The sequence below is a fragment of the Podarcis cretensis genome (genome assembly GCF_951804945.1).
Source record: "Podarcis cretensis genome assembly, chromosome: 10".
In the NCBI taxonomy this organism is placed as follows: Eukaryota; Metazoa; Chordata; class Lepidosauria; order Squamata; family Lacertidae; genus Podarcis; species Podarcis cretensis.
Window position 1 is genome coordinate 37909112 of NC_137179.1, and position 27651 is coordinate 37936762.

Here is a 27651-nt window from a genome sequence, read left to right on the forward strand (position 1 = left end):
TTGATAGGATCTTCGTTTGCATATATAAGAGGGGAAATTCCAGCTCATAGTTGTCTTCCTTGCCCTTGGTTCCACATCTGATAAATCTGCTGGCAAGAATTCTGTGGGAATTTTTGAACCTAAGCAGTGATACACCTTAGCGTTGAGTTTTGTTTTTTGAGATAGTGTGTATCTAAGAACATGCACAAGCTATTGGAATAATAGCAACTGTAGAGTTTCTTCACTTGAGCTTCAGGAGTAACAGCATTAGAGGTTTTTTGGGCCAACAGTGGCCTCTAGTGGAACCATTTCAGCTGTGTAGTTGATGCTTATCCCATCTGAAAAGCAAACTGAATGTCCTGCAGGATTTTCATATTGCCATAGTTACTAATGGCAATTTTGTTGGTTACAGAACACAAGTCACAGCATGGCACCAAGCTGCTCTCGTGTGTGTGTGTGTGTGTGTGTGTGTGTGTGTGTTTTAAAAAAAACCTTGGATAAATGAGTTTAGAAAGCTGCAAAGAAATATTCAGTGATTTTGAAAAAACTATGAGGGGTCAAAAAAGGGGGGTGGAAGCAACAAATTCTCTTGAGTCTTTTGTTTGTGCATGCATTTTGTAAAATCCATTGGGGTTTTTTTTTTTTTTTTTTTTGCCTCTCCTTCCTGGAACTTCGAAGGATTCGCAGCTCTGTATTGCCAAACATTTGTGCTTTGTAGATGCTAATACGCCTTTGTTTTGTCCTCAACCTTCTCGGGCGGCTGAGCTGATTATTACCTTGCTAAACTGCAACCAAAATAATTTCTACAGCCGGGAGCTCTTTGACGTGGATAAAGCGCTTCACACAAACACAGGCTGAATTGCTTTCGTTCTCAGCGGCTCCCATAGGCCAGGCAGATTTTGTCGCTAGCCAATCAGAAGCCAGTTGTTAGGCTACACTTTCTATTTTTAGCATCTTCCATCCACACATGCCCACAGGCTCAGCCGGTTTCACAATGAAAGATAGGAAAATGAACGTCAGCAGAATAAAAGCAAACAGTTCCTTGTGTTTAGTAAAAGCATCTTAGCCCTTGAGTATAATCTGAAGTATTAGAGACCTTTGTTGCTAGCTTTTAGCGGAGGAAAATTGTCAGAAAGATGTTTCTGGCTGTTGCTTTTTTCAAAGGGAAGTGCAGGCACAGAAAAGAATAAAATTAGCAAGATCACTAAACATCAGCATTAATATTTATGACAATCTGCAAAGGTATGGTTTTATGGTTTTGCATTTCGATTGTCACTATTATCCACACTCCCACACTTTAGGATTTGGAATAGTGAGTTGGCAACACACACACACACACATGCACACGTCTCCTTAATTTATACAGCTCAAACCGTTCAGTGCTAGCCAATGAGATAGTTTTAAAAAAACATGCTGGAAAACAAACAAACAAAAGAAAACAACAACTTCCCAATTCCACACTTACAAAAATGCAACTGAAGCATTTGAAGTAAAACAGAAGCATTTCTTTTCTGGTATCAGGGCTGCATAAAACATGTACATTTTTTTTTAGTCATAAAATTTTATATTTTAAGTTCTGTGTATTTATAATATTGTGGCAAATATAAATGATGGGATAAACACCGGTTATCTAAAAGCCTATTGTTATTGCTTATCAAATGACAGAATTAGGGAAATGATAGCATCTAGGTCTTTTGTCCCAATGCAAATTGAAACTGGTTTGGGGAAAACGCATCAAAACACACCATTTCATTAGGAGCAGCAGGATAGATACAGGATCAATCTGGATTGTGGCTAATGCTCTATGTACATACACCATCTCCCAGACTAGTGGTGGGAGCACATTGGGTGCAGAGTAGATGGGAGCATGTACACAGCATGGGTTCACAGGTGTGCCCACAAGAAGGGTCAGGACAGAGGAAGTGAGTTTGTATAATTATAAAGAAATGTCGACAAAAGGATTCCAGTGCTACTAGTTAAACACACCAGTCAGAGGGCCCAATGCAAAAGTGTGCAGGACTTCTGCGTCTCTTAGCACTTTTGTAGTAGGGGGAATCTGGGCAGATGTAGCTTGCTGTACAGCTGTCTGCCCTAGTCAGGAGGCTTTAGAAGGTGTTCCTATCACCACACAATATCATATGGGGACAAGCATCCTGTTTCGTGTTCCCTCCATTGCCCTCCGCAAGTTAGAGGGTGACTCTCTGCAGTAGGGAACTATTTGTGCAAGCTCCCCACGTGTCTAAGAATTCTGGAAAACCAGGTTCCTAAAATGCGCAGGTAGCATAAATGAGAAGAGCAGGCTCCTCACTGCAATTTCATAATACAATAAAAACACATATAAAAACATTGCATATATTTAAAAAAAAACAGTTGGAAGAATTACCTGTATCTAGTAGCCATTGGTAGCCTCATTTGTCTATTTGTCTAATCCCCTTTTTAGAGCTGTGGGAAATAAACACGAGGTCAGTGTATGGTCACTGCCACCACCTCACAAATAGGCTTGCACCCTTAGCTACTGGCCATTCCCATTACTGACTCACCTCTCTACTCAAGGGCATCAATTTGAAATGATGACCACCTTCATCTTTGCATACAATGACATCATATAGTATGCATCTGGACTACTAGTAGGGTGTAGTCCCTATGGAGAATTATATTTATTAGGGCAACTGTATTAGAGAGCAAATCTCGGTTCTCCCTAACCAACAATGTATTGAAAACATTCATTCAAATCTGCTTTTACTTTACTGTTATCAGGATAACAACATCTGATTCTTTTCACAGGTACCATATTTTTCGTTCTATAGGACGCACTTTTTCCCCTCCAAAAATGAAGGGGAAATGTGTGTGTGTCCTATGGAGTGAATGCAGGCTTTCGCTGAAGCCTGGAGAGCAAGAGGCGCACCAATCCCTCTCGCTCTCCAGGCTTCAGGCAGCTATCCGCAAGCCTTCGGAGTGCTCTGAATTTTTTTTTCTTTATTTCCCCCCCTAAAAACTAGGTGCGCCCTATGGTCTAGTGCGCCCTATGGAGCGAAAAATACGGTATATAAGAATGCAAGAAGGAACCTAGTCCAGCATCTCCTTCTCACAGTGACCAACCAGATGCCTCTGTGAAGCTCTGAGCCAGTGTGGTGTAGTGGTTAAGAGCAGTGGACTCATAATCTGGTGAACCGGGTTCGCGTCACCGCTCCTCCACATGCAGCTGCTGGGTGACCTTTGGGCTAGTCACACTTCTCTGAAGTCTCTCAGCCTCACTCACCTCACACAGTGTGTGTTGTGGGGGAGGAAGGGAAAAGGAGATTGTTAGCCGCTTTGAGATTCCTTCGGGTAGTGATAAAGCGGGATATCAAATCCAAACTCTTCTTCTTCTTCACAAGCAGGACATGAGCACAGTGACATGGTCCCACTCATGAGCAACTTTCCCTGATACTGGATGCAATAGTAACTATAAATAGTAACATAGGTAAGAATGCCATTATCAGGATTGTCTGTGATTTTCATGGCACCTAATGGATAGTGTTTGTGACATCACTAATGACCAGTGATACACCTTTCTCCCCTAACCATGCCATGCTATGAAAATAACAATCCACTTGCAAAGAAAAGGACATCCAGCAAAAAATGAAACAAGGTAACATATGGAGAATCCTCTTCGGAGTTTTACCAAATGATTAAGACTTGAGTTTAAACTTGGGACTCATTGCTGAGATGAAACTAAGTATCCATTGTCATTCAGTCTTTGGACAGACAAAGGGAAACAGTAGTATATCTATTCTTCCTCCTCTGAAAACAAATACTCTAACTCCACAACAAGGCGACCTGCAACTATCCCTTATGGATGAACTGGGTGGGTGCTTGTTTTTCCAACAATATTTATATCCCATCCTTATATCACAAGAACAATATGCAAGGAACAATAATATATCTTTTAAAAACAAACCCATTAAATAAGCATAAGCACAGGTAAAATTCAGTTACATTATTATGCTATTGCCTTTGAATTGTGAATAATCTCATAAAGGATTTAATCAAGAGGAGGGCCAGTCTTTGAACTTCACATCTGAATAAACCATAGGAAAATCTGATCCAAATATACATGTATATGCAGAGCTTGAAACTTGCCTGTGTTGTTCAGCGACAACTAGAAAGTGGTGCTATCAACAAAGATGTCGCCTTGGGCTCTTTCCTCTAGGGAGGCAGGATATAAATTTAATAAAATAAACATTAGATGTAAGTTCTTATCTTTGTTGGACACATCACCTAAGGCATCAGGAGTTTACAATATGATTTTTCCTCCTTCCTTACTTCCCATCTCATGCACTCACTCACTCACTCACTCACTCACAAACACACACAGCAGCTGCACCATGTTCCATGTCTGAACCTGCTCCTGTGAATGCTACCCCAGCTTAAAGGCATAGGCCAACATGTTTTAACGGCTAATAAAAGTTATTTTGCTTAAAGAAATACTTGAGATTAATAAACGCTCACAAAGCCAGAAAATCATTCCAGCTATTCATTTTTCTTCAGTTTCTTTAGCTTTGAATTATTATGCAAGATTCTTCCCCTTTCCTATTACCTATCGGAATACAGACACATTTTGAAATTAGAATCTTTAATAAATATTTCACATGGTGTTGAAGGCTCTCTTGGCTTGTGGGATGTCTGCCTAATGTACAGATTAAACTAGGTTTTCACAGAGTCAGCTCACCCAGCAGGAATTCTGCTGATCCCATTATGTGCTGTGATGTGAGAGTGAAGATCGTGCTGCATAAATATTCATTTAGCATCTTTTGAGATTTCACTCCTCATTCATTTGCTGCCTGACCCCCTTTGCCATTTCTCCCCTGCATAATCATCACTGCTGAGCAAACCAATTGGAGGGGGGGGGGAATGAATTTGCAAGATTAAAACACCAGAGAGAAAACAGATTCATGTGCACGGGAAGGAGAGCAAGGAGAAGTCCATTCAGGATCATTTGCTTAGAGGTTTAAATCTATGGTCTGGTATATCTTGCCTTTATTCTCTCCTGTGTCTGTATATGCAATCAGATTAAAATTCTGCCCCAAAGGATTGGTAGCAAGAAACTATTTCTAATCATGTTGACAGATGGTGAAAACATAGACTATCATCCTTCCTCATCCGGGTGCAACATCTGCATGCAGAGGACTCTCTATAGCAATCAGTGGAGCCATATTCCCCCTCCCTTAGGGAAAGCACCCATATTTTCAGGTTTAGAAATAAGGACTTCAGGGCACTGGGGCCATGAGATTTCATTCCCCTGCCATTTTGAGTGCTTCCCCTTAACCTTGACTCAAAAAGTCTTCTCTTTCTCTCTCTTTCTGCATGAAAAGGTGATCTGGCACAGGAACCAGTCACAAAGGGTGAATTTGGCTGCAAGTGTACAAACAATCCTGTTGGTTCAGAGAAGTCTCCCACCCTCTCTTCGGATACTGTAGACCCTCCAGATCAGGCATCCCCAACCTGTGGCCCTCCAGATGTTTTGGCCTACAACTCCCATGATCCCTAGCTAACAGAACCAGTGGTCAGGGATGATGGGAATTGTAGTCCAAAACGTCTGGAGAGCCAAAGGTTTGGGATGCCTGCTCCAGATGATATAAACAACCTTTATCCACACAGTTCCAGGCCGATCAAAGCTTCAGTATACACCTATTGATGGGCTTCCTGGAGACCTAAAGGGGAAATGCAATAAAATATTCTACCCAGTGTAGAAAAGTCAGTCACATGCAACCTCTTCCTCCCTTATTCATCAAGCCATGGACTTTTCCTTTGTTTCTGCATGGAAGGCACTTGTAAAACCATTCCAAGGCCTATAATTCCTGCATATCCTAGCTCTCCCTCGCTCGGTGGTCTGGAGTCCTGCTTCTTCCAGTCCACAGGGAAGAGCTTAACAGTACAGCACCTGCTTTGTGTGCAAAAAGCCCTAGTCTCAGTCTCAGTATTTCCTGAAATCCTGGAGAGCTGCGCTCCAGCCCTTTCCCTGGAAAGGTTATAGCCAAGGATATTACCCAATCTCTCTTGAATTCTAAGCCTAAACTTTCCCACTGGGCTACAGCACCACCTAGGGCCTTTTCAGTATAGGAACAACAGCAACAAAGAGGATAGCACCCCATAGTACATGGTTCTGAATGAGTTTTGAGGAACTTATTTATAAAGAGAAATGTTTAGCGCTTCTAAATAAAAACCAAAACTGCTTGGGACAACTTTTCTTCTCCAAGGTACCCTTCCTAGCAGTGTGTCTGAGTTTGCAGTGTTGAAGGACTAGGCTTTGTGACATCTGCCTAATGCTCCAGCAGTTGCCACCCATGTATTTATTTGTTTGAGCTACTTATATGCTGCTTAATTACCCAAAGTTTCTAGGTGGCGGCTCTGATGCTTTCCAAGCATGGCTGTTGAAGAGTCATGATTGGCACGCATCACAGTAGTTGGTGAAAGGAGCTGCCAAGGATTTTGCAGAAGCTGGTGGTGTATCAGTTTTTGCTTTTAGAGCTATCCTTGTGATTTAGCTTTGCTGCTGATAGTAGCATAGGATTGCTGCCGCATTATAGTGTCCCAGTGATGGGGTAGTCAGCCTACTAAGCAGCTCATCGTTCTAATTAAACTGACTTATAAAATGGTTTACAGCACCACAGCCTGCACAGAGATGTGTCACATCACATCTGAGCATATCAGTCACATTAGATTATATGCAGCTCAGTCAATCGGCCAAGAGAGTGATGCCATATGTAGAGATTTTTTGGGTGCTTTGGGCTTCAAGCCCTTACAGCTGTAGGTCACAAATACTTGCGATCATGAGGCAATGGCAGAAAAGAGGAGGGAGGTGGAATGGAAACACAGAACTCGTAGATGCTGCAACACTGTATTGTCAGTGCAGTGCAGTTTTCGGAGAAAGGAAAATGGAAAATACCTTGCACAGCTATACGCTGAATGTTCAGTGTTGAGACTTGCAGCATCTACAAGTCTATTTTTTAATAAAATTTCACATTCAGTAGGTAAGCATTACTAGAACTTACTAACTTTTGACTTTCTTTCCCCCCTAAAATCTATGGTTGGTTACAATATATTCTCATTTCATTCTCCTACAACCCAGTGAAGTAGGCTTGATTAATGGGCAGTAACTCCCCCAAAGCTATTAGTGAATTTCGTGGTTGAATAGGGTTCTGAAACTGGCAGCTTGGCAAAAGACTTTATAGTGTGAGTACAATAGATGTTTTCTTCCCTATTTGAAGTATTATTTAATAAATGAGGGTAAGCAAAATGGTGCAGTGTCTCCAGTTGCTAAATAAATTCTAGGTGTAAAATATTGGAAGTATTTATTATTTAGGAGCCACATTATTTCAGTTGGCCAATTGTCAAATCAAGTTTCCACCTTCATGGAAAATTCTGCTTCCCATGAGGAAGGTATTGTCAACCGGGATTGGGGAAGGCTCCTCTTTCTGAAGCCATGGCAAACCACTGACAGCTGCTGTAGACAATACCAAGCTGAATAGACCATTTTGATTCATTATAAGACCTGTTTCTATATTCATAATCAAGCCAGAAAGATGTCAGGCAAGCTAGTAACTCTCACGTGATTTTCCCCTCCCCTACTCCCCAAATTCCAGATGTACTAAACAGAGACGAACTGAGAGTTGTTAAAACAACATATTGTTCTGAAGCAGTATTAAGTCTTTATTCTGACCTATACAGGCTGCCAGTTTCTGGCTTGATAATGTTTGAAACTACCTGCATGTCACCCAGGCTATTAATGGGAGAACCCCAATAGTGGTCATGAAGCATTTGCTTTTTCTTTTCTTTTCTTTTTTGTAGCTTTATTCCTAGAGGAAAGGTAGAAAAGTTGTGTGTGTGATCAGCTTTAAGAACTGCCAGAGCTGCAGAATCCCTGTTCACACTGAGGTGCGAGGTAGTGCCCCAACCTCCACACAGTCATTATGCATCTAGACATTGGTTCTTATTTGACCAAACCAACTGGAGGGAACCAAACTTGAAGAGGAGTACAAAAGATGCTTGAGACGAAGTATACAAGCATTTCTGCCAGAACGTTTTACTTGCTTCCAGTGTGATTTCCATTAATTTACCTTGTTCACAGGCTAAAAGGCACCTTAGGCATGAAGAGCACAGCATGCTCTTCAGCCGCACTGTAGAGCCAGTTCGTCATTCAAGAAAATGAAAAGATCACCTTAAGCTGCTGCTTTGAAGTTTCACTGATGTGTTTTTCCCCTAACACATTTCCTCCCACGTGGAAAAAGCTTGCCAAAAGCAATCCCAGGAGAGTAAAATATGATTTGGCTAACTGAGATGCATCTGACTGTCAGAGATTGTCAGCAGATCAAATAGGTAGGTGGGTCAGGTTGTTTTTCTACAGAAATTTTGCTTTAAAAAGCCATGTTTTCCAGCTTAATTATGCTATTCATTTATTTCAATGGTAATATCTAGGGGAGATGTTAGTATGGTTGTAATTTTTTCTTGTTTTATTTTTTTGTAAACTGGACCATAAAAACTGAGCACATGATTAAAAAACTACACTGATGATTATTATAATCTCCTGTAGTGAAATAGGTGAAAATTTTATTAAGACCAAGTGTGCAGTACTTAGTATGTTGATGTAAGTACACCAGCTTTTCTGAGTCAATACACCATTTATATTTTACATGGTCTGGTTTCAATAATAAGATTATTATAATTATTCCTATTTTGTATGCCTTATGGATGCCCTGGTGACCTTTCCCCCTCACTGAATCTGTTCTTTTGACTACATTGACCTGAAGGCCTCTTGAAAAAAACAACTTTGTGACACACAAACCAGTTCTTAGGACTTTCCTACACATATTTGGGATTTCATCCTCAGCTCCAGAAATTGCCACTGGCTATCTATGATATTTTGCTTGCTGTGGAAATAAATGTTTCTCTGTATGGTTCATTATTTTATTCCTCTAACAGCTTGATAAGCTCTTTCAAAGCAGATCGCTTTATTTACAGCCTTCTGATTTTCCAGGAATCAGCAGTACTTAGGTCAAATTTTGTACCATCCAAAAAACCCTTGTTTATAGATCTCAGGTTATTTTTGTTTATGTCTTTGTTCCACTTTAAATGAAGGTTTCTAGGTGGTTGGAATCATACAGAAAAAAAGAAATGCATAAAATCCATGATAGAAATTAGTCAAAATATCAGAAAAATATATAACGATGAACAAAGTAAAATACTGGAGAGGAAAAGAAAATCAAGCAGAGGTCAGGCCACTGACAATTAAACCACGCTGAAAATAATAGCTTTGTGAGAGGAATAGGGGTCGCCTAACAATTCTCAGCACCTTTAACAAATTACAGTTTGCAGGATTCTTTGGGGGAAGCCACAACTGTTTAAAGTGGTATAATACTGATTTAAACATATAGTGCAGATGGGTCCTATGCCTGTCTATTTATGTTTTGTGCTTTGGAGGGTGGAAATTATGTGACCTCTGTTGCTCTTCACATAATTGTAGAGTTGGAAAGGGCCATCTAGTCCAACCCCCTGCAAATCAGGAATATTTTTGCCCAATGTGGGACTGGTGTCAGCGGTGCTTTTTTTCTGGGAGGACGCAGGGATATGCATACCCCTAAACATTTTGTGAATCTAAGTTTGGCCTCACTGAGGGGCAGTATTTCAATATGGGTAGGAAAAAGAGAGTACCCCTAAACATTTTTTTTTTAGAACAAAAGCACTGGGTGTCAATATGAAACTGTCAAAATTGAGGTGTTGTGCAGGACTGTTTAGCAGTAGCTTGTTGGTGACAGGTTCTGAAAAGGGAGAGAGAGACTATTGCTTTTAATGAGTCTTTAGACAGGTCTTGGATCAGGTAAATTCATTTTGATTGCTCTGGGAAACGGCAGACTGATAAACTGGAGGTTCTGGTTAGTGAAGAATGGGCACTTAGCTGTCAAGAAAAATAACTACCAGTTGGGAAAAGGCATTGGGAAAATCAGTTGATGAAGGAGGTGTGAGGCAAAGGCTAGAGAGCTGCAGTCAAGGTGGATAGCAGAGACCTGAATATTAAGTTATTCATCCTTGGTGTGTAAACAGTATATTGCTAGTGAAGATCAGAGGAAGGGTTGGACCAGGAGTCTGCCCTGTGTAAAGATCTTAACAGAAGAATGTTACACAAGTGGGGGGTTGTTGTTGTTGTTTTAAAAAAGTTAGCTAAAGTGTCCAAGCGGCCAGCAGTATTCTTGAATCAGAGTTGGAAGGTACCCAAGGGCCATCTTATCTCACCTCCTGCAATGCAGGAATCTCATCTAAAGCATTCATGACAAATGGCCATCCAACCTCTACTTAAAAACCTCCAAGGAACTTCAGAGGAAGTCTGTTCTGCTGTCAAACAACTGGAGGAGCCTCAAGACTGTCACTGCCAGTTGGAGTAGGTTGTTACTGAATTTTGCTGGAGCGGCGATTTAGAGAAACTAGATAGATGGTTGACTTCAGGCTTGCAGAAACTATGCTTCTCACTTTTAATAGAAACCCAGTCAAAGCCAGGTGCAAAATAGTGGCTCAAGGGGCAGGGAATTCTTTAACACAGAATTAAGGAACAGGATGCCCCTGTGCACATGCTCAAACCAGAAATTGGTTTTCAGTACCGGAACCAAACTCACAGTCCTGTCTGTCACACAACAATCCTCTCCTGGACCCCCATCTTACAGCTTTCATAATCTCAGCAGCCTAATTTTAGATAGTGGGGGAAAGGCCTTTCTAGTGCTGCTATGATGCAAAAATTGGGAGAGAGTAATTCTTGGTAATTGATTACAAATCACTCTGTCTCAAAATCTTCCAATCAATCATAGCCTACCTTCCACTCATTCCTGCACATAAAAAGAAACACGACAATTCTTAAATATCACCATATTGATTTCCTGTAGGAGCCTTTAAAATGTACATAGGCATAATATTAACAAACAGATTAGTTAGGCTTTTAATAGAGTAGCACATGCCAAGAAACCAGGGGGGAGGGAGATACACAGAAATATATACTGCCTTTTAAAGCTGGGGGGGAAAGTTTTTTTACACTAAGGCACACATGTTCCCTAGTCCTCTTATCTAGAAATGTTAAGCTGCACAATTTAAATGCACTGTTATCCTATTTATTTTTATCTATGGTATAACACTGATAATATTTTAAATCATTTTTACACTGAGCAGAACATAACTGTTTTTGATTAAGTACACAGTCTTTCTGGCCACTTGGTGTCACCATTGCTCCCTCAGTTTTGAATACTCAGTACTATAAACTACTGCACACGATTACTGTTTTGTAGGTTGCCCCATTGAAACCATTATGATCCCAGCTACACAGTGGAAGAGGCTAAAACATACAAAATATATTGCTGTACACAGGCTGAAAGATTACAAATAGTAGTTGCACATGCAATATAGAAGCCAAGGTTGGTCTTGCATCCACTGTCAAAACGCTCCCACCTGAGGTTCTTCTAAATGTATATTTTATTAACATCATTTTGCATAAAATGGAAACAAATGTGGTATCATTAAAAGAAGGGTTCATTTGTTGCATGGATACTTTGCTCGGGCATAGCACACATACTTTGCATATGTAATATTTTTATATGTATAATGTTTGTGTGTGTGTCTACACACACACACACACACACACACACACACACACACACACACTGCTGTTCTCAGTATAAGGATGGTTCATATGTTCATAATTCCTAAATTCTTCAAGGGAATATGCTGTTTTCAAAAAGGCCATGCGCTTCCACCCCCTCAACTCCCCCACTAAGAATCTGTATTCACATCCTCTGTCAGAACACTAGATGGCAGGCAGTACTTGATTTCTTTCTAAACCCCTTTGTGCCTGCTGAATTTATTGAATCACCTCCTCCATTTTCTCATATAGGTAATAGGAGAGTCTTTTTTTTAAAAAAGCAACATGAACATGAGAAAGGACATGCCTGTATCTGCTTAGTAAATGTACTTGACTAAAAGAGCTTGTTTTAGCAGACAGATAAACTTGGAGTGCTTGGATTTATTTAGTTTATCTCTGTTGAAGTTCCTGGGAGTTTTTAAGAAAATGGAAGAACTTCAGCCTAAACTGCTAGAGAATGGGGCCTAACAGTCTAGGCTTCTCATGGAGCAGTTTATATTTACTTGGTATGGCGACCCATTTATTGTTACATGATTTTTGGCCCTTAGGTCTTGAACAGCCATCGGTTTTTAATTGCTACTTTGCCTATTTTGTAACAATTACTCCAAGAAAACATCCCCAATAACGTTGGCCTTTATATAGTAGTTAACAAAGCTAGTCACGGTTTAGTTTATGCGAATGTAAGAACACCAACCATATGATTGCAGGATATCACTTCAGAAGCTATTCTAAAAACAAAAGCATAATGAACTATGAATATTTTAAATAGTTTTATTCAAGTCCATTTTGACAAGTATCAGTGGGATGACTGAGCTTATATTTTGTCAACAAGCACGCTAGTGCAGGGTTTGATGGCTGTTGTTAAACATGGGCTGCACACATCATATTTTTAAAGCATTGTGATAACACTTCAATCAGCCATCGCTTCTCACAGAGAATTCTGGGAGCTGTAGTTTGTTAAGAGTTCTGAGCCCTCTAATTTTCTCATAGAGTTAAGACTTCCCAAAGTTCCCTTTGAAGAGGGACTGATTGTTAAACCACTCCCAAAATTTCCCTCTCAAAATAGACTTCATTTATAATAATAATAATAATAATAATAATAATAATTATTATTATTATTATTATTATTATTATTATTATTATTATTATTATTATTTGTACCCCGCCCACCTGGCTGGGTTTCCCCAGCCACTCTGGGCGGCTTCCAACAAAGATGAAAAATACACTAAAATGTCACATATTAAAAACTTCCCTGAACAGGGCTGCCTTCAGATGTCTTCTGAATGTCAGGTAGTTGTTTATCGCTTTGACATCTGATGGGAGGGGATTCCACAGGGTGGGCGCCACTACCGAGAAGGCCCTCTGCCTGGTTCCCTGTAACATGGCCTCTCGCAGTGAGGGAACCGCCAGAAGGCCCTCGGAGCTGGACCTCAGTGTCCGGGCAGAACGATGGGGGAGGAGACGCTCCTTCAGATATACTGGACCGAGACCAATACTGGAAGTGACTTAAAATCAGATAGTCTGAGTGTGTGGAATATACCTTTTTTTCTTACTTATTTAAAACTCCTCATAATATTTCATTAAACAGTTTGGCAAGCATTTCATTTTAGTGGACATAATTTCTAGATTTCACTAAATGAGTCTGTGCTATTTCATTTCAGTAAACATATTGACATGCAGGGATCCACAAAGGAAATCTTCTCAGTCAGAACACCTCATAAATCAGTGAGAGCCAGGATCACATCATGTTTAGACTGTTTAGAAAACTGAAGAGGGCACTAGCATCTTTTCAGGGAGATATATTTTGCTTTCTTTAGGGATGTATGAAGGCACTTTTCATGGCGACACGAATCACTCAAAACTGAGTGAATGGAAGGGCCTTCTGTGAATGGAGCTCCATTCACACAAATTTCCTCTCCTTGAATTTAGGGGATAAAAAAAATGCCAAATATTCAAAGTCCCCCTCACACTTCAACCCTCCATGAAACAAGCTATGATGTTTAGGCCAGCCCCTTAAAGGTTTTTACAGGATGTATCAGAAAACAAGATAGATGATATCAGTTGCACGGCTGACCTTCTGCAGTTTTTGGAACCAATACACTATAACAATCATTTGAAAATGGCGGCTGTTAATGAGGGGGAATGAATGTGGAATGAAAACCTGAGGACTAGGTGGGGTTGGGCGATGCACCTGGAAGGTGTGCTCTGGGTGAGTGCGTAATGTAGAGGTGTAATATAATGATGATGGTGGTGGTGGTGGTGGTGGTGGTGATGATGATGATGATGATGATAATAATAATAATAATAATAATAATAATAATAATAATAATAATTTATTACTTATACTCTGCACATCTGGCTGGGTTTCCCCAGCCACTCTGGGCGGCTTCCAACAAAAGATTAAAAATACATCAAAACATCAGTCATTAAAAACTTCCCTAAACAGCGCTGCCTTAAGATGTCTTCTAAATGTCAGATAGTTGTTTATTTCCTTGACATCTGATGGAAGGGTTTCCATAGGGCGGGTGCCACTACTGAGAAGGCCCTCTGCCTGGTTCCCTGTAGCTTTGCTTCTTGCAGTGAGGGAACTGCCAGAAGGCCCTTGGCGCTGAACCTCAGTGTCTGGGCAGAACGATGGGGGTGGAGACTCTCCTTCAGCTATACTGGGCTGGGGATTGCACTGGGCACACAACAAGTTAAGGATATGGATTTTCAGGGGTTAGTTGAAGGCCCCTTCTTTCGGAACTTGTTCCCCAATATATTTGTGTTTGGATGACAGGAAATCTTTTCAGATCAACAAGTATCTAAACTCTCTTACCTTCCCTAAATTGTGAAGAGCATTTATACTGGTGCACCCTAATCTCCTGCCAGGAGCATTAATGGGGGGTTGATTTAGCCAGACCCCATTGGAAGAAAGAGCATGCCTCTTGTGACGAGATCTGGTAGGAATCCCTTTGTTTATTGCATATAATATAATGGCATTAGGAAGGATTAGATCTTTGCCCTTTTGAAAAGCATTTACCTGGTAGCCAGATCAGCATTATGTTGGAATTCTGTATGAAGGGAGAGGTCAAGAGGGTATCCTTTTTTTAAGTTTGGCTATCAAGATAGGAGTTCTGATCTCAGAGTGGGTTTTGGATGGATAGAAGGTTTTGTATGTCTTGTTTGTATTATGCTTCTTGGTACGTGTAATACTCTTTTATTTGGGGCCTGTTACTCCAGTTACAATGTGTCTATCGCCATATAAATAAATCTGATCTGACTGTAATATGCAGTGAAGTGCTGTAAACAAAGGGCTGGGAAGGAAAGACAGAAGTTGGCAGGGTTATCTGTTTATTAAACTGATAAGTCTTAATCAATTTAGCTCAATTAAGGAAAAAACCTGCTAGACGAAAATGGAAATGTTTATAATATCTACATAGTTTAGTTATATACTCATTGGTGCATAACATGTTTGTAAACCATTTGTGGCACACCCAGCTGTACTGGGTAAAGTATACCAAGAAAGTATGTTTAATGGCTTAGGTATATAAACCATAATTTGCACCATGTGTACATTTGTAATAGTGAGAAGGATTGTTTCTTCAAATTTCCATTGTCACTTTCTATATTAGTGAGGAGGGAGGAACATAAATGCTTCTAAGTTGCAAAGTCAATTTGGATTGCCTAAAAGGATATATATTTTCTCTGGGGCTTGCCAAATTACATCACACACACATAATCAAGTTATCTTATTTGGGGAAAGGCACCTGGGGAGTATGATGAGAGCATTTATTGGCCAGCCTCTGCATGGGGCAGAACCTATGAGTCTGAATTTGCAAAGCACACTAGAATTTCATGGAGAACAAGAACCGGCAAATTCACCACGTATTCAGTTATAGGGTTTACTTGTGTATGACGTGATGATGCCCACAAGCCTAGGTAACTTAGAAAGTGGATCTAAGAAATTCATAGGAAATAGATCTGTCTGTCAGTGACTGTTAACCACAATAATACAATGGTATCTCTGTGGATGGAGGCAATATAGATCTGAATTCCTGGTTTTGAGATCAAAGCAAAGGATAAGACATCACCTTCCTTTTCTGATTTTAGAAGGAAAGGGTGGATGGGTGATTCTTTTTCCAGTCTGTGTCAGCTTCATATGTTTTTATGTCACATTTCTGCATCAATTGGTGATTTTAAAAAAAGAAATCTATATATTTAAACATGTATTTGAGCTCAGAGAGCAACCTTCTACAATATTTGTTTTTAAGCATGTCCATTATTTGAGCTGAGAACTGCATCGCGAAAATTGGAGAAGTGTGAAATCCAAAGGATTATTGCACTCCACTCTGCACATTATTTCAGGTGAGATATATATCATGCCAGAATGAAGGACCATTCTCCAATGGTTAAAACACATGGTTTGCATGCAAAATGTCCCCGACTCAGTCCCTGGCAACTTCAGTTAAAAGGGTATGATAGGTGATGGAAATGGATAAAAGAAGCTGATGGGAATGACCTCTGCTTGAGATCCTAGAGACATGCTGTGGGTTGAATTAGACAGTACTGGCCTTGATGGCAAATAATCTGAACAGGTATAAGGCTGTGTTCCTAGGTGTACAACTAGAAATAATAATGTTTGGCAACCATATCAAAATCCTGAGTCGGCCCTGAGACATGTTGCAGGTATTATCTTGTTCCAGCTAAGCAAGGCAGGGCTGTCACAGTACAGTCACAACTCATGTGAGTTTTACTGTAGTTTTCTGTGTATTAGACAATGTTTTTCTATTATAACAAAATGATAGAAATTGGGGGTCGTCTTATACATGGATAGTTCAGAGGGGGAACATGTGATTGGTTGCACCTGCGAGCAGAAGATCGTCAGTGGCGATTGGGCAGGTGATTGGTGGATGCGGCAAGGCCTGCTGTTGATTGGTTGCTGCTGCGGCAATTGGGCGTGTGATTGGTGGCTGTGGCAACTGCTGCTGGCAGACGATTTGTTGTGATAGGCAGTGTTGGTCAGGCAGGGAGTGATTTTCTGCAATCCCCCCCCCTCCCAAAAAAGCTCAACAGCTATCAGCAATCCCCCTCAATAAAAGCTTAAAACTCTGGGCAATCTCCCACCATTTCTTAATTTGGAGTCTCAAAAAATAGGTGTCATCTTGTGTTATACATGGAAAAATATGGTACTTTCCAGAGGCAACGCACAAACACAAAATCATGCATAGCCAAAAACTGCCTGCTGGAAGTGAGGGAAGCCCTGTGCAGAGGACCTCTGCTGCAACCATCACTGGGAAGGCCACTGCCACCAGTTGAGCCAAGCATGTATAATTGAATTTGTGCAAGTAAAGTGAATGTGTGTTGTGACTGCACTGTATATCTAAAAGCCTGACTTGCCATCTTGCATTCATAAAATCCAAACTTCCACACAAATAGAACAAAGGATGCTCAGAGGGGCTTTTTGTGTGAGAATATCTCCTTGGTTGAAAGTCTTAAGCCTATGTTTTCATATGGGAAAGATGTTGTATTTTCAACACTTCAAGAAATGAATATTGCAGCAGATTAGTATTAAAAGAGTGGTTTAATTATTTATAAAAAGATATTTGAATGGCTTAGTGGAAACGTTGCAAGATTTAACCTTGGGCAAGACTATATGGTTTGAACCTACCTAAGATAACATTTCCTACTAAAAGTGTTGGATTTCCTCTTCATGTGCCTGTAGAAACATTTTGTAAACCCCTCTATGCTTTCACACACATACCTAGTCTCTTTCAACTTCAGCCATGATAAAGCATTAGCCAAATATTCAAAGTCCTAACATGCAGAAGGAAAGAACATGTACAAGCCTATTTGCTATCATTGCTCAAATGTATGATCACATTTCCAGTGGTTTAAATTGAGCCAACTTGAATAACTTAATACTCAATTTTACTTGATTTATTACTCCGGCTTGCTCCTACACAAACAAAACAAAATCAAAAATCTACCCCTGGGTGGTGTCCTTTTGTTTTCATAAGATATTCATTCCCCCATTTCTTCTGAAATTTTCCAACTCTTTGTTTCAGGTATATACGACATGCAAATACACTTTGAAGTCTTATTAATTTCAGTGGCAGAGCTTTAAGTACATGTTTCATCAACAGAACTTCAAATTGCTTAGTTTTGGCTAGATCATGCCCCACCTAAAGCAACTGAATTGGTTAAGAGCGACATGTTCATCCTTTGAACAAAGCAAAGGTAAGAAAGATTTCCCTTAATGACTATGTTTTTAACTGACTTTGCTACATCATGAGAGCAATCCTGTTGCTTCCTTGGGCCCATGGAATTGGTGGACATGCTGATCCACTGGCAGAGAGGGAGCACCTCTAGTTGGTGACAAGTTTCTTACTTTCCCAATCTTAAATTTAGTCCTCCCACCTGAAAATTCATCAGCATTTTTGTGGGAATTTATCCTAATATACACAATTTTCCAGGGAATTTTGCCCAACATACTTTCCCCAAGGGTTCTTCTAATACAATGCATTTTTCCTATGATATTTTCACTAATTTATCATTTTTTTAAATGCACACTTTACCCTACTGTATACTTTTCTGTACACATGACTTGGCTGAAGAACTGCATTTCAAAATTCAGACATGTGTGTTTCAGTTCATGTATTGTTTTATAAAGTGCAAAGTGGAAAGTTTGCCTTTTAATGCAAATGGAATCAGATTTCTCCATACCAGCAGCTTGTCACTAAGGATAAAGGTGGAAAGTTCCATCTCATGATGCTAAACAAAATCTAATTAATCTTATCAAACTTAATTGTATTGGAATCAAAGGTACCATTTGAAAGCTTAACTAGGTGGATGTGTATCTGGAAACTAACTTGTAGAAATCTGAGCAACTCCACACTGGTATGTAAGAGGCTTGTTTTAGTTGAGAGAAGGAAAATAGAATCTCCTTCCATCTATTGTAGTGCAGTTGGAAAAGGAATTGGCAGAAGGTGGTCATGTAAAATAATATAAAACTTAAGATTGTTCCATTCCTGCAAGGAGGAGAAATCCATTCCAAATAGTTCTTTCGGGCAGCAGCACTCCTTCTTGGAGAAGAAAAGAAGAACTAAAGTTAGTAACTATCAAATTCTGTCAAATAGCTGTTTGCAGAATAAACATAATTGGTGCAGGAATAGAAGCCATGATGCTGGAAAGATGAACTAATAATAATACTGACAAAAATAAATGAGCCCATGTACAAGATCAGTAATACTCCTTTTGATAAAATTATGTAAATTATTAACTTCCATAAATATGGAAAGTTTTCAGTTGCAAATCAGAAATACGTATGAACAGGTGGCAAATTGGCAGATTTGACATTGGATATATTTATGTAGCAGGGACATAGGTGGTGCTGTGGGTTAAACCACAGAGCCTAGGACTTGCCGATCAGAAGGTCGAATCCCCGCGACGGGGTGAGCTCCTGTTGCTCGGTCCCTGCTTCTGCCAACCTAGCAGTTCGAAAGCACGTCAAAGTGAAAGTAGATAAATAGGCGGGAAGGTAAACGGCGTTTCCGTGCGCTGCTCTGGTTCGCCAGAAGCGGCTTAGTCATGCTGGCCACATGACCCGGAAGCTGTATGCCAGCTTCCTCAGCCAATAAAGCGAGATGAGCGCCGCAACCCCAGAGTCGGTCACGACTGGACCTAATGGTCAGGGGTCCCTTTACCTTTACCTTTATATTTATGTAATGTACGGTAAGTTTGCAGGGATTTGCTCAATGGTGAATTTCCCCAAAGAATTGCAAATATTGTTGCATCCATGGCAAATATCTGAGAAAACCTCATTTTCCTGTGGAGCCTATTTGTGTGTTTTTTTAAAAAACAAAACAAAACACTTGCAAATGTTTTGCTTTCAGATGTAGCCTAAAATCAGCTGTAGTCTTCAAGTGTTAGGCATTGGCTGAACAGCCATGATGTCACAGAACAATAATGTCACAGAACAATAAAAGATAAAGCTCTTAAAACAGTATAAAGCTCTTAAAACATCAACTAATTTATTGCAGCATAAGTTTTCATAGGCTGGAGTTTGTCAATTGCAGACAATGGTCCATTATAGCTGATGTGTCGGGAGAGGAGAAATAGTCTTACATTATGACACAAAAGAAAAAAAGAGAGACTGAGTAAGAGATAACAGAACATGACGAAAACAAAGCCAGGTGTGTGTTCCAATTCCTTACTCAAATTAAGAGCTAAATGCAAATAAAGATAAAGCATAATCCCATATCAATTGACGTGTTCCACTTCCACTTTTGCCAAAAAGCCACTCAAACCAACTCGTGGTGACTTACTGTATGCAAACAATCTGGTCAAATCTATAGTCTTGGTCAAGTAGTAGTGATTTGGTCACATTCAATCAGTATTGTTCATACAACAACCCCACATATGGAGGGCGATTGCATCTTCTGAATCTGCCTTTGTCCTCCAGGTCTGAGCAGAGCCCACAAGTGTACAAATGCTTGCATAATCAGGGACCCTGACTTTGGATGGGTTCTCAATCAAGCGCAAAGATCCCACGCACATATCATTTGTACATACATGGGCTCTGTTCACATGTTAGAATCCTGTTGCCTCCTTCCCTGCATACACACATATGAAAAGAATTTTTACTAGTATCTGGTATTTATTTTAATAAATGTGTTATACATATTTGTGTGTCATTTTTAAGACTATGGCATCTCCTTCTTGCAGCTCCGCTCTTGCAGCAGTCTAACAGTCAGTCTGACATCAATAACAGGGAAGATTCTGGAGCAGATCATTAGGCAAACAGTTTGTGAGCACCTAGAAAGGAATACTGTGATCACCAATAGTCAGCATGGATTTCTGAAAAATAAGTCGTGTCAGACTAACCTGATCTCGTTTTTTGACAGAATTACAAGCCTGGTAGATGAAGGGAACGCAGTGGATGTAGCCTACCTTGATTTCAGCAAGGCATTTGACAAGGTGCCCCATGATATTCTTGTAAAGCAGCTGGTAAAATGCGGTCTTGACTATGCTACCACTCAGTGGATTTGTAACTGGCTGACTGACCAAACCCAAAGGGTGCTCATCAATGGTTCCTCTTCATCCTGGAGAAGAGTGACTAGTGGGGTGCCACAGGGTTCTGTCTTGGGCCCAGTCTTATTCAACATCTTTATCAACGACTTGGATGATGGACTCAAGGGCATCCTGATCAAATTTGCAGATGACACCAAACTGGGAGGGGTGGCTAACACCCCAGAGGACAGGATCACACTTCAAAACGACCTTGACAGATTAGAGAACTGGGCCAAAACAAACAAGATGAATTTTAACAGGGAGAAATGTAAAGTATTGCACTTGGGCAAAAAAAATGAGAGGCACAAATACAAGATGGGTGACACCTGGCTTGAGAGCAGTACATGTGAAAAGGATCTAGGAGTCTTGGTTGACCACAAACTTGACATGAGCCAACAGTGTGACGCGGCAGCTAAAAAAGCCAATGCAATTCTGGGCTGCATCAATAGGAGTATTGCATCTAGATCAAGGGAAGTAATAGTGCCACTGTATTCTGCTCTGGTCAGAGCTCACTTGGAGTACTGTGTCCAGTTCTGGGCACCACAGTTCAAGAAGGACACTGACAAACTGGAACGTGTCCAGAGGAGGGCAACCAAAATGGTCAAAGGCCTGGAAACGATGCCTTATGAGGAACGGCTAAGGGAGCTGGGCATGTTTAGCCTGGAGAAGAGGAGGTTAAGGGGTGATATGATAGCCATGTTCAAATATATAAAAGGATGTCACATAGAGGAGGAGAAAGGTTGTTTTCTGCTGCTCCAGAGAAGCGGACATGGAGCAATGGTTCCAAACTACAAGAAAAAAGATTCCACCTAAACATTAGGAAGAACTTCCTGACAGTAAGAGCTGTTCGACAGTGGAATTTGCTGCCAAGGTGTGTGGTGGAGTCTCCTTCTTTGGAGGTCTTTAAGCAGAGGCTTGACAACCATATGTCAGGAGTGCTCTGATGGTGTTTCCTGCTTGGCAGGGGGTTGGACTCGATGGCCCTTGTGGTCTCTTCCAACTCTATGATTCTATGATTCTATGATTCTAACTCCCACGTAGAGTGCATTGCTGTAGTCCAAGCGGGAGATAACTAGAGCATGCACCACTCTGGCGAGACAGTCCACAGGCAGGTAGGGTCTCAGCCTGCGTATCAGATGGAGCTGGTAGATAGCTGCCCTGGACACAGAACTGACCTGTGCCTCCATGGACAGCTGTGAGTCCAAAATAACTCCCAGGCTGCGCACCTGTGTTTTCAGAGGCATGTTTACCTCGTTCCAAGACCAGGGAGTCCCCCACACCCACCCGCCTCCTGTCCCCACAAAACAGTACTTCTGTCTTGTCAGGATTTAGCCTCAATCTGTTAGCTGCTATCCATCTTCCAACCGCCTGCAGACACTCACACAGGACCTTCACTGCCTTCACTGGTTCCTATTTAAAAGTGAGGAAGTCAAGTCAAACTGAAATCAATATGTCAAAGGGACTTAACACTTTGTTTCAGTGGGACTTAGGTGTGTCTAACATTCTTCTGGATTATTTCCATCATCTGTCCTTGTTGATATCACTTACTTTTTACTTGTAGAGCATCAACTAGAAGAGACAGACTGTTTCGCAAAAGCCTTCTCAGCTAAGATTTCCTGGAAATATTTTTACTTGTCTGTGTTAGAAGAACACGAGGAGGATGGAGAATGATACAGACCAGGCATGATGCTTTAATATAATAACAATACTTTGACAAAGCTGATATAACATGCTTTCAACTCTTTGGTGTTCTACTTCTAAGCACCTAATAAAACTACACAAAATTGCATTCATCACCTGAAGTTCTCTCATAAGCCTGTTTGGAGCAAATACTGAAAGAATCATAGAGTTGGAGGGCACCCAACTGTCATCTAGTCCAACCCCCGGTAATGCAGACATCTTAGCTGAAGCATCCGTGACAGGTGGCCATCCAACCATTGCTCTACCACCTCTCATGGGAATCTGCTCCACTGCTGAACTGCTCTTACTGTCAAAGTTTTTCCGAATGATGAGTTGAATCTCCAAAGTTAGCAGCCAACTGCTTTTTGCTGCCATTTAGAACTTCACAGTTCACTTCATTTGCCTGTCACTCTAGAACTCAATCCCAAGAAAGTGCTTTTGTGAAAAGATATTAAGCTATATACTTTGTCTAATTCCATATATTAATTCTTTAAAAATGTATTGCAAACATCTGTGCCTTACTGTTTCCCCCTCCATAATAAAAGTCTGCCTGATTAAGCTGAACTAGGACATTAAGGGCTCTCCGTCTTTAAGGCTGCAGTAATATCCACACTTTGAGAGTAAGCCTTATTGAAAAGGGTACACCTCATTTCAAAACAGATATGTACAGGATTGTGCTGCAAGGCCCCCTTTGGTAAGCCATCAACATTTCCCATTGCCAGCTTATCTCCATCTTTGTCAAAAATACCGTATTTTTCGCTCCATAAGACACACTTTTTCCCTCCTAAAAAGTAAGGGGAAATGTGTGTGCGTCTTATGGAGTGAATGCAGGGGGGAGGCAGGCAGGAAAAGCCCCCAAGAGCCGCACACAAGCTCCGCGCGGCTCTTTCGGGCTTTTCCCCAGGAGGGAGAAGGGACTGACGCGGCCAGTCAGTCCCTTCTCCCTCCTCGTAGAAAAGCCCGCAAGAGCCGTGCACTCCTTAAAGGGTGCGCAGTTCCTGTGGGCTTTTGCGGGAGGTGGGGGTATTGCCATAGCTGCGTGCAGCCCCTCCAGCCGGGAGAGACTGCGCACGGCTATGGCTTCTTTAGCCACGCACAGCCTCTCCTGGCTGGAGAGGTTGTGTGCGGCTAAAGAAGAAGCCAAGACAGCAAGCGGGATGGATTCCCCTGGCAGCCCCAGAAGCTCTGGGAGAAGCGGACAAGATTCCCCCCCCCCCCCTTGATTTCCCCCTCTAAAAACTAGATGCGCCTTATGGTCCGGTGCGCCTTATGGAGCGAAAAATACGGTACGTGTCTGTTTGCTTTTGTATACATGTGCACACATACATCTGTTTGAATACAGGGAAAATAGGTGTCAAATAACATAAATAAATAAAACAAGGTTTCTACAGAAACAAATTTTAATCCAATAGAATGAAATCAACAATGACATTACAGTAAAGATGCTCACTTAACTCCTAATAATATTGAAGCATTTCTCTTTTGAACAGTATCAGCCATCAATTTCTCTAGTTTCTAGGGCTTTGATTACATTTTTGGAGCTTTCCAGGATAGAACCTTTTTTTTTTTTTGGCCACTACAGACAGATTCAGAGCCAAAAGTCTTACAGAAATGTGTAGAGAATTATCCAAGCTATTAAGCAAAACAATTTTATGATCCAAAATAACTGTGGCCCCCTGGTCCTTGATCATTTACCTCCAGAACTTGTTTCCAGTATCTTTGTATCGTATTACAACTCCACTAAAGACATAAAAACCTGCACTAATTGCAGTGCTTTCCCAGCTCATAAACCAATTTGGCTCTGATATTTCATTTGATCTACCAAAGCTCATATCTCAGAAAACAATCTTATGGAACAGAAGAGACTGAAGAGTTTTTAATGTTGCTACATAGACCATTTCTTCCCAGACACTTGAACATTCAGATTTCTATCCAGGAGCAGCCAAAATGGCATGGCACAGCTGCAGAGCTGGTATTCTAGCAGTGGATGCTTACCAGGAAAGTGTGGGGCTGAGGAAGGGCAATAGCAAGGTTTGGGTAGCACAAGTGCACCTGATTGGTTTCACGGCAGTTCTGGTAAATGGTAGTAGTGGAGCTGCCAGAGGCCAACTCTGCACTGCCACTGCCACAATAGCTGCTCCTGTCTCTATCCCAAGCTGCTTTATAAGTAATATTTAGACATCTAACCTAAGGTAGACCTTTAAAATAAGAATGAGAAATTAAGGATGGCTGAATGAGGTGAAATTTGGTCCATTTGATGACCAGAAAATAATCTGAGCTTTCCTGTGTTTGGAAAGCCAAATAGAGAAATAGTTATGGATCCCAAAGGAACTAGGCCTGACAATGTGACTACTCACATTGTCAGGCCTAGTTCCTTTGGGATCCATAACTATTTCTCTATTTGGCTTTCCAAACACAGGAAAGCTAAACTGAAGTTTTAAAAAGGATCAAGCATAGCAGAAGTATAGAAGAAATCAAGATGTTTGGAGAGATCCTTGAAAAGAGTCAGAGTGCAATAAATAAGCAAAGATTGACTTTCTGAAATCCATAAAATTAATGTCACTGTCAGCAGCACTAACACTTAAGGCAGAGAAGATAACTGAGGGGTAAAGGTAGAGTAGCCGAAACAACAGCCTGCTCCGCCGGAAATATAGATATGTGGAGAATCCATTTCTGGGAATAAAGATACAAAGTTGGGAATTATCTCTGTCACTGAAACCTCACTTGAGTAATGGAAAAGGCATGTCCTTTATGGAAGCTTGACCTTTTTCTCAGTTTAGGGGACTTGTCCAGGATTTGCAAATTGCAATACAATGCTGTCTTCCTGGCAGACAAGCTGGAAATTCTGAAATCACTTTTGAACTGAAAAGCTTTTTGTGCATCAGTATTTTGGTTAACTCTTAGAATTAGAACAGGGATGTTTCCTCCTAATTTTGCAGTGCTGGGAGTGACTGGAGTAGGGAAAATGGAAGAGTGGCACATTGGGAAGTGATGCTAACCATACCTTAAAGTAAGAAAGTGTAGAGCTCAAGTTGTATGTACATACTGTTTAGAACTGTTCCAATGCTATGCTTCTATTGATTTTCAGTGTTTGATTGGAAAATTCCAGGGCTTGATTCTGAAACTGGGGTTCTTAATTCTACATCTACACTTGCCTAATGAACATGTTAGTGGTCTGTTTAATCCCCCCCAACCTGTAAATAGGGATGTCAGAGAATTCTAATGTAAATGGCCTTTGGAACTGAGGTATTACAGATTGGTGGGTGGGTTTCAAGGTGCCAATATTGTCAGCTTTGGGGCCACTTTTGGATATGAAGTTATTAGATATTGTTACCTGAGCTTTATTTTTATATATTTCCAGTGAACTTTTAATTGTTGATTTTTTTAGTGTTGCATTGCAGTGATACTGTAACTTTTATTAGGTATCATGGTTACTTACTGTACTACTGTATTTAGGCTGCACCTTGAGCACAGATGTGCTTGTGGGAAATGTGGTATATAAAAAAATAGACTAAAACTAACTATGAAAGTGAAAAAATAAGGCATTTCAAGATATTGCAAATACGAAATACACTGTGATAAATGTAAACATACATTTTGTATATTATGTATATTATGCAAAAAAGCATTTGAAATGAACTCACGAGCCTTGTTTCAAACACTCGTAGTAGCTGTATTCTAAGTACATCAGCAGTGTTTAGTAAACTATATCACTTTTTTTGTTATTACTAGGGATATGCAGTAGATTCAGGTGGATCCCAAATTTGATGAAAGTGAGGGATTCTGGGCTTGTCCAAGGCAAAGTGGGATGTGTCTGAGGTGCCCTGAACTGAAACGGGGACCTCTGAAGCGCTTTGGGGCTACAATGTGGGTGAACTACAGGCACTCAGTTAAAATTTATTTTTAAATGGCCTGCTCATGAACATTCCCCATGTGATTTTGAGCCCAACAGGGTAAGAGTGCTAAACCATGCATGGAGGCCACACAAGTACAGCAGGCTCCCCACTGCATACTTCCCCCCTCCAAAGCATAGAGAGCAGCTCTAGTCATGGTTGATTATAAGGGCTCTTGTCATTTCATAACTTTTGACATGTTCCCTGCATATTTTAGGCTTTTCTTCCACAACAATGAGCACTAGGAACTTCCTTTTGTTAAAATGAACACTTTGGAAATCTAACATAGGCTCAGGGGGCAAGAAATCCACATTTTGTCTAAATTAGCTGAAACCTGCTTAGCTGACATTTCTCTTTGCCTAATACAATTTTAATCTGTGCAAGTAGTATGATCATATTCAGTATTCATTATCTTTTCCAGGTGGATATTTCTGGCACATAAAGCAGAAAAAAAATAGCAGCAATAAAAGAAGAATTTTGCCTACGGTGTAGTGAAAGCTGCAAAATGTGCCGAGGCATATACAGGCATATACAATCAGCAATAGGAATGATTATAAAAATGATGTATGGGGAAATGATAAAAACTATAATCGCTAGAGGGGATTTTGGATGTTTCAGAGGGAAAATACTGGAGGAAATTTTAAAGCTTAACCATCTTTTATCAAAACAATTTGAGTAGAGATATATTATATTCTGTTTGTTTCAAGTCAATCAGCCACGGTTATATAGAAAAGCATAATGAACCCTTTGTTATACAACAAATATATATTTACTTATTAAAAAGTAATAGAATGTGTATGATTTCATTCATTAATTTAATGTGCATTAATATATAATAATGGCAGTAATGGATTGAGCAGTCATTATTGCTTTTATTATAAATCAGTACTCATTAAATGAATTAATTAGCACCATAGATTAGAGACAGGCAATGCTTCACCTGTAATGTTGACGGGATCCACTATGAATGCTTGGACATTGAAGGTAAGAGGGAAAAGGAAGGCCTTAGCAGACTGGATGCAGCCCACCCATGCATTTAATAAGCAACCTTCTCGACATTAGAGCAGCCTTCCCCAACCTGGTGTTCACCAGATGCTGTTGGACTTACAAGACCCATCAACCCTAGTCAGCATGGCCAATTGTCAGGGATGATGGGAGTTGTAGTCTAACAAATAACGGAAGTGCATCAGGTTGGGAAAGGCTGCATAAGAGCTTCAGGTATGTAATGCCCCCTGCTAATTCAGAAATGAAGGGCTCTCAAATGAGACAAAGTTACCAAACAGAAAGGAGCCTCCATTTACCTGCTGCTTTTCTTTATTGTCAACACAATAATCTGTGAGTAGGCAATGTACTGAAGAGGCCAAAGATGTTAGACTTTGAACTTTTTAGTAC

General features: G+C 40.6%; 2 long non-coding RNA genes across 9 annotated transcripts in view; one reads left to right on the top strand and one right to left on the bottom strand.

Moving 5' to 3' along the window:
- The window catches only part of LOC307225577, a 251855-nt gene extending 228348 nt beyond the window's left edge, over positions 1–23507 (top strand). For both annotated transcript variants that reach the window (XR_013843085.1, XR_013843086.1), the window contains 2 exons: positions 17683–17854; positions 22248–23507. This is a non-coding gene — a long non-coding RNA (uncharacterized lncRNA). The remainder of the gene's footprint in view (positions 1–17682; positions 17855–22247) is intronic.
- LOC307225574 overlaps positions 1–27651 on the bottom strand; it is a 196414-nt gene that overhangs the window by 43830 nt on the left and 124933 nt on the right. For 3 of the 7 annotated variants that reach the window (XR_013843077.1, XR_013843079.1, XR_013843080.1), the window contains exons 5-6: positions 2363–2421; positions 453–1502 (exon numbers count right to left, since the gene is read on the bottom strand). This is a non-coding gene — a long non-coding RNA (uncharacterized lncRNA). Of the gene's footprint in view, positions 1–452; positions 1503–2362; positions 2422–2519; positions 2621–27651 lie in introns of those variants that run through there. The other 4 variants (XR_013843074.1, XR_013843075.1, XR_013843076.1 and 1 more) reach the window with 2 other exon arrangements.